Source organism: Physeter macrocephalus, chromosome 14, assembly GCF_002837175.3.
Source record: "Physeter macrocephalus isolate SW-GA chromosome 14, ASM283717v5, whole genome shotgun sequence".
Taxonomy (NCBI): Eukaryota; Metazoa; Chordata; class Mammalia; order Artiodactyla; family Physeteridae; genus Physeter; species Physeter macrocephalus.
The window spans coordinates 37453652-37460320 of NC_041227.1; the positions used below are offsets into that span (position 1 = coordinate 37453652).

The window sequence follows — 6669 nt, forward strand, 5'->3', positions numbered from 1 at the left end:
TTCAAGCACTTGTTTTTTACAAACATTTATTGAGCAACTACTATTTGCCAGACTGAACTAAAGGTTTTCTTGTACATTATCATATTTAATTTTTATAACTACCCCATGATATAGATATTAAAATAACATTTTAAAGGTGAAAAATAAAAATATAAGAGTGAGGGCACGTGAGTGGAACTGTATTCTGGTCTTCTAGTTGTCAGTTGAGTATTATTTACGTTCTATCCTGGAAGAGGAAAGTGTGTTTGAGTGAAATGTGGGACTTTTATTTCATCTAGGTCAGAGTTTCTCAACTTTGGCACTACTGACATTTCAGACTGGATAATTCTTTGATATGGGAGGCTGCCCTGTGCACTGTAGAATTTTTAACAGCATCCCTGATCTTTACCCACTAGATGCAATTAGCACTCTCCCACATACTTGTGACAATGAAAAATGCCTCCAGACATTGCCAAATGCCTCAGAGTGCAAAATCACCTTGTGTAGAACCACTGATCTAGATACTTTCAATAATTAACCTATAAAAATCTACATCATCCCCTTTTCACATAGAGCTAACAGGACAACCTGGAAAATATTAAGAGACCTGTGAACAGCCTGCATCCTTTTAACATGTTTTCCAAAATTGGTTCAAATGATTTATGATGCCATGAATCTCTTTTTCCTAAAACTTGCTTTGGAATATACGATTGTGGCCATAGATTATTCCACATGATGGAGCCTTGAACACATCTGAGCAAAGAACATAGGTAAGGCATGCACTTCAATGTAATGAGAGAACTTCAAATCTTATAACTTAGTGACTAGTACCCATGGTAAGCTAAACTCTTGTTACAGTAACATAACCATGAACAAATCATGTAGAACACTTATTTTGCAATTACCTTAAGTCAAGCATATCACCTTCAGAAGAAAATCAGGCCCAGCTTTATTATTGTACTCTCTCCTACCTTTAGCAAGTATTTGAGTATATGTTCTCTACCAAGTAATGGAGGCTAATAGAGAAGAAAATATAGGTCCTTCCATGGGAGAATTTGAAGTCTGGTGTGCAAAACAGACTCACCAGCAAAACAAATGATAAAAAGTGATGATGGGGCGGAAGGTGACAAAGGAAACAGGGATCTGTGCCCTGTGATTCTCTTAAGAAGTGAGGAAGGCATGATATTGGGGCTTGCGCGGTGAGCAGGAGTTTGCCTAGTGAGCAAGGGTGAGAAGGAAGACACTCTCTGAAGAGGGCACTGCTTGTGTCAAAGCATTCATTAACTTACTAATCAAGTCAGGTTCGTTTGGAGCATGTATCTTGTGCCAGGCACTGTATTACAGTCTCGGAATATAGGAACAACTGAGGCAGATAATGGTTCTTGCCTTCAGAGAGCTAAGTTGCAATGGAATTTGATAAGAGGTACCATAGCGGCAAGTAGGTGACATCAAGGAAGCAAAGAAGAGAAACATTTAACCTGAACTTGGTGTTCAGGGAAGACTTCTGGGAGGAAGAGAAAGTTAAATTGACACCTAAGGGCTGAAGAGTAAGTAGTAAGGCAAAGGGTGAGGCAAGATGAGCTGGAAGGAGTCTTCAGGGAGAGGAAATACAGTGCAAAATGGCCCAGAGGTAAGAGAAAGCATTGTACATTTAAGGAACCAATGAATTCTAATGACCAGAGTGTTGTGAGTGAGAGTGGGAACATGTGGGGAGAAAGATTGCTTGAGAGGCAAGCAGGGACCATACTATAATGGGTTTTTATAAGCCATGGACATTTATTAGAACAATGGGAAGGCATTGAAGGATTTCAGGCAGAGGAATGCAGATTTGCAGATTAGAAAGATCATGTTCACTGCCCTATAAAAAATGGATTTACAGGATGACAATATAGGGGCCAAAAAGACCAGTTAAGAGGCTGAGGCAGAAGTCCAGTTTGAAAAATAATCTAGATGAGCCCTTGGGCTGGGACCAGGGTAGTGATAATAGGGATGGTGATAATAGACAAGACCAAGAGAGGTTTAAGAGATGGAGTTAGGATTACTCAGCTATAAGAAAGAAGGAAACCATGCCAGTTGCAGCAGCATGGATGGACCTAGAGATTATCATACTAAGTGAAGTAAGTCAGACAGAGAAGGACAAATATCATACGATATCACTTATATGTGGCATCTAAACAAATGATACAAATGAACTTATTTACAAAATAGAAATAGACTCACAGACATAGAAACAAACTTATGGTTACCAAAGGGGAAAGAGCTAGTGAGGGATAAATTAGGAGGCTGGGATTAACAGATACACACTACTATATACAAAATAGATAAACAATAAGGACCTACTGTATAACACAGGGAACTATATTCAATATCTTGTAATAACCGATAATCTGAAAAGAATATATATATATGTATGTATGTATAACTGAATCACTTTGCTGTAAGTCGGAAACTAGTACAACTTTATAAATCAACTATACTTCAATAAAAAAAGAAAAGAGATGGAGTTAGGGATGATTGATTAGACTTGAGGAATTAGGGAGATGTACAAATCAAAGCCCACACTAGGTTTATGACATGGACAACTGGGTATAAAGAAGGAGGTATCATTTATTGAGATGGAAAATAGAGAAGGAAGATCCAGTTGGAGGGGGAAAGTGGTCAGTTCACTTTTTGACAATTTGAGTTTAAAGAACTGGCAGCTATAGAGGTCTAGACCTCCAGAGAAAAGTTTCGGATGGATATTGCGACATCTTTGGTATATCTGGAGTGTTATTAAATTAATCAAAGCCATAGAAGTGGAGTGGATGTGATCTCCCAGGGAAAGTCCATGGAAGAAAAAAAAGAAAGGCTGAGAAGAGGACAGAGAACTTTAGAGAAAATAATAGACGTTAGAGATGGAGTTCCAATTCAAGACTAGAAACAATGTGACAATAAAAAGCCTTGTAATAGTTAGGGAAGAGATAATTTGTGCTTAAGCTGAGGAAGAGGCAGATGGAATGAAGAAAAAGGAACTAATTATAAAGTCATTTAGGAGGTAGAATCAACAAGTCTTGTTGGTTGAGTGTATGGAAAGTAAGACAGAGGAGGAAACCAGGATAATCCCAAATTTCTACTTTGGTCAGAAATGAGAATGGTAGTGGCATACCCATCACTTGATTACTGAATCAGTAATACTAAGTGAAATGAATAAAAAAAGAAAATTCTCCCTCCAAGAGAGCACTAAAAAATCACAGACCCAGAGCACCTGCTACCTCAATAGACTTCATAAATAATCAGAAGACACTAACAAGGAAAAAGACAACCCAGACAGGTACAACGGTTCAACATTTTGCTTAAATTCTTCCTTTAACCCTTCAAAGGCAACTTTAAGGTTGGACTGCAATTTATTAAAGATCTCTAGATACGTTACTTTCTCAATGATGTCATGGCCCACCTTTGCTAAATCCAGAAAAGGATGTCAGCAAATATAATCAAAGGAATATCAAGCATCGTCAGAGATTTTAAAAACTTCAAGCACAGCCACATGTCTCAATCCTGATGGCTTGATAGTAGGTTCAGCATACCCACTCCACGTGGTCCCGGCTGGTATAAAACATATCAGTTGCAATTCCACGTTCACATTAGATCCAGTTAGTCCCAGCGCCCCTACAAGTAAATCCCAGATATTTCTGGCCCATCCCCAGAGATTTTTACTCACACATGAAACAAAGGGGGTTCAGCAAGTTGTAACTGTAGAAAACTTTAACATAAATCTCCAAATGTTTGCATGAATTAAAACTTGCTCTTTTGCATCCACACTTGGCATTCTGAAACAACAGCAGGAGTCACCCAGAGGGACTTTTTTCCGAGTGTTTTGAAGGATGGGGTCCATGAAGGTCACTGGGTATGAGATATGGTTTTGTGCAAAGCAAACCGACAGCCCAAGCACTGGGCTTCCTGTTTGGATCTGGGTGGTTCCAAAATGAAAGAGTTTCCATGGGGTTTCCCCATTAGCCAGCAGCTTGTAGGACGGGAATACTTCAATACCTTCAGTCTCTTCTCAACTAACAGCCAACATGATCTTTTTAAACCTAAGTGGGCTCCCATGGTATCTCTGGCCAAAACACTTTAATGCCTTCTTTTCTCACTCAGAGTAAGAGCCAGAACTAGCCAAGGTGTTATAGAATGCAGCCCCCTCTATGAGCCTTGTCACTCTGCTTCAAACACTAGGACCTCCTTGCTCTTTCTGAAATACAGCCCACCCATACCTACCTCTTGGATTTCTCACTTGCCTTTCCCTCTGCCTGGAGTGGTCCTCCCTCAGATATCAGCACGACTCACTCCCTCACTTCCTTGATTAAAAACACCAAAAAATCAACAACTTTAAATCCCACTACTGGGCATATACCCTGAGAAAACCATAATTCAAAAAGAGTCATGTACCAAAATGTTCATTGCAGCTCTATTTACAGTAGCCAGGACATGGAAGCAACCTAAGTGTCCATCATCGGATGAATGGATAAAGAAGATATATACACACATATATACAATGGAATATTACTCAGCCATAAAAAGAAATGAAATTGAGATATTTGTCATGAGGTGGATGGACCTAGAGTCTGTCATACAGAGTGAAGTAAGTCAGAAAGAGAAAAACAAATACCGTATGCTAACACATATATATGGAATCTAAGAAAAAAAAAAGGTCATGAAGAACCTAGGGGTAAGACGGGAATAAAGACACAGACCTACTAGAGAATGAACTTGAGGATATGGGGAGGGGGAAGGGTAAGCTGTAGACAAAGTGAGAGAGTGGCATGGACATATGGACACTACCAAACGTAAAATAGGTAGCTAGTGGGAAGCAGCTGCATAGCACAGGGAGATCAGCTCGGTGGTTTCTGACCACCTAGAGGGGTGGGATAGGGAGGGTGGGAAGGAGGGAGATGTAAGAGGGAAGAGATATGAGAACATATGTATATGTATAACTGATGCACTTTGTTATAAAGCAGAAACTAACACACCATTGTAAAGCAATTATACTCCAATAAAGATGTTAAAAAAAAAAGAAAAAAAAAATGCAGCAGGAATCACTAGCAGTGGTATCCCCAATCTCCCCAACCAGGCTTGGTTCCAGATACCTTCTGGCTGCTTCTAAAAAGCAAATGCACCCTCACAAGGAATGAATATTTTCCATGACTGCATCTAGCATTAGAGTGTGTGTCATAGGTGGGGAAAAATCTCCAAAATCAAAGTTTGAGAAATACTTTTTAAAATAAAACCATCAGTAAAATCAGATTACAGCCTCGTACAGTGAGTCCTCAGGTCAACATTTCTTTGGATATATATAAATATACAAATATCCAAACACACACACACAATTTCTGATGTGTCATTAAAATGTTAGTCAAATCATTTTTTTAGTTTTTTTACAATACAGACCTCTCTGCTTCCCTTAGCAAGAAGGAATCTGCACAAGTAGATTTTTAGCAAGAATAGTAGCAAGGTTGATTGATCTCGATAAGGTAGAGCTTTGCTAATGTCTATCAACTAGTGCTAAGCCAATGTGTGAAATGAATGGTTTATGACAAGCCCCTTCTCATGTCTTTTTTTCCCTTTCCTTTTTATTGTGGAAATAGCCAGCAAAAGCGATCTCTTTGTTCATTCTTCCTTTCTTTTTCATGCACTTAGTTACACATATGCTCACTTGCACTTACTCTGTCCTTTCCTTAACATAAATGGGTTCATATCATACATACTGTTGTGTGACTGCCTTTTTTTCACCTAACTATACGCTGGAGATCTTTACCATTTCCTCTTATGATTATTATTTGGGTACAATTTTTGATGACGGTGCTATTTGAATACTATCTTTTTTCCCTAGCCCATATTCTAATTAGTTATTGATGGCATATAGGAAAGCTCTTTATATTTTCATATTTTAAGTTCAAATGCTGTCACCTTAGTTGTCACAGCTTCTCAGATAGTTATATTGGAGTTTCTTGTAATTTCCCACGTGTGCCATGAAAAACTGTATATTGTCTTTTGGTCTATTACAATAAACTTGCTATGTTACTCGAATCCCCTAGATTTATTTTTTGTCTACTCACACTTATAATTTCAGAGAAATGTATGTTAATGCCTTACACTGTGATTGTGGATTTCTTAGTCTTTTGTTTTTTTCTTATGTGTTTCAATGTAACTGTCAGATACACAAAAGACCATGGCTCTTATAGTTCTTGGTGGATTTTTTTCCTTTTATCATGCTTTCACCTTGTACTCTATTTTGCCTGATATTAATATTTATATATCTGCTTTTTCTTCAAGAGTCATCTATTTTCGGTCTTCATCAATTTCAGAAATGTATGTCTCTTATGAGAAGCATATAGATTTATTTTTAAAACAAATGTGAAAGCTTCTGTATTTTAATAATATAACCTATGAGCAATTACTTACTTGAACCATATGAAATTGCTATTTTTATAGGTCAAAAAGAGTCAAACATTGGCAATTCCATATGGTTGAACTTAATATTTTAATTACTCATTTGCTTAAACTTATTCCTGCCATCTTTATATTTTACATTCACATTTTCTGTTGCTTATTTTTAATTTTTAAAATTTTAATATTTCTCCTTTCATATTTTTGGTACTTTTTTTTTTTTTTTTTTTTTTTCAGTACGCGGGCCTCTCTCTGTTGTGGCCTCTCCCG

The 6669-nt window shown here is 37.7% G+C and overlaps 1 protein-coding gene across 1 annotated transcript in view; it reads left to right on the top strand.

Moving 5' to 3' along the window:
• Positions 1-6669, top strand: part of SPTLC3 (serine palmitoyltransferase long chain base subunit 3) — a 133181-nt gene that overhangs the window by 24750 nt on the left and 101762 nt on the right. The gene's annotated exons all lie outside the window — the stretch shown is intronic.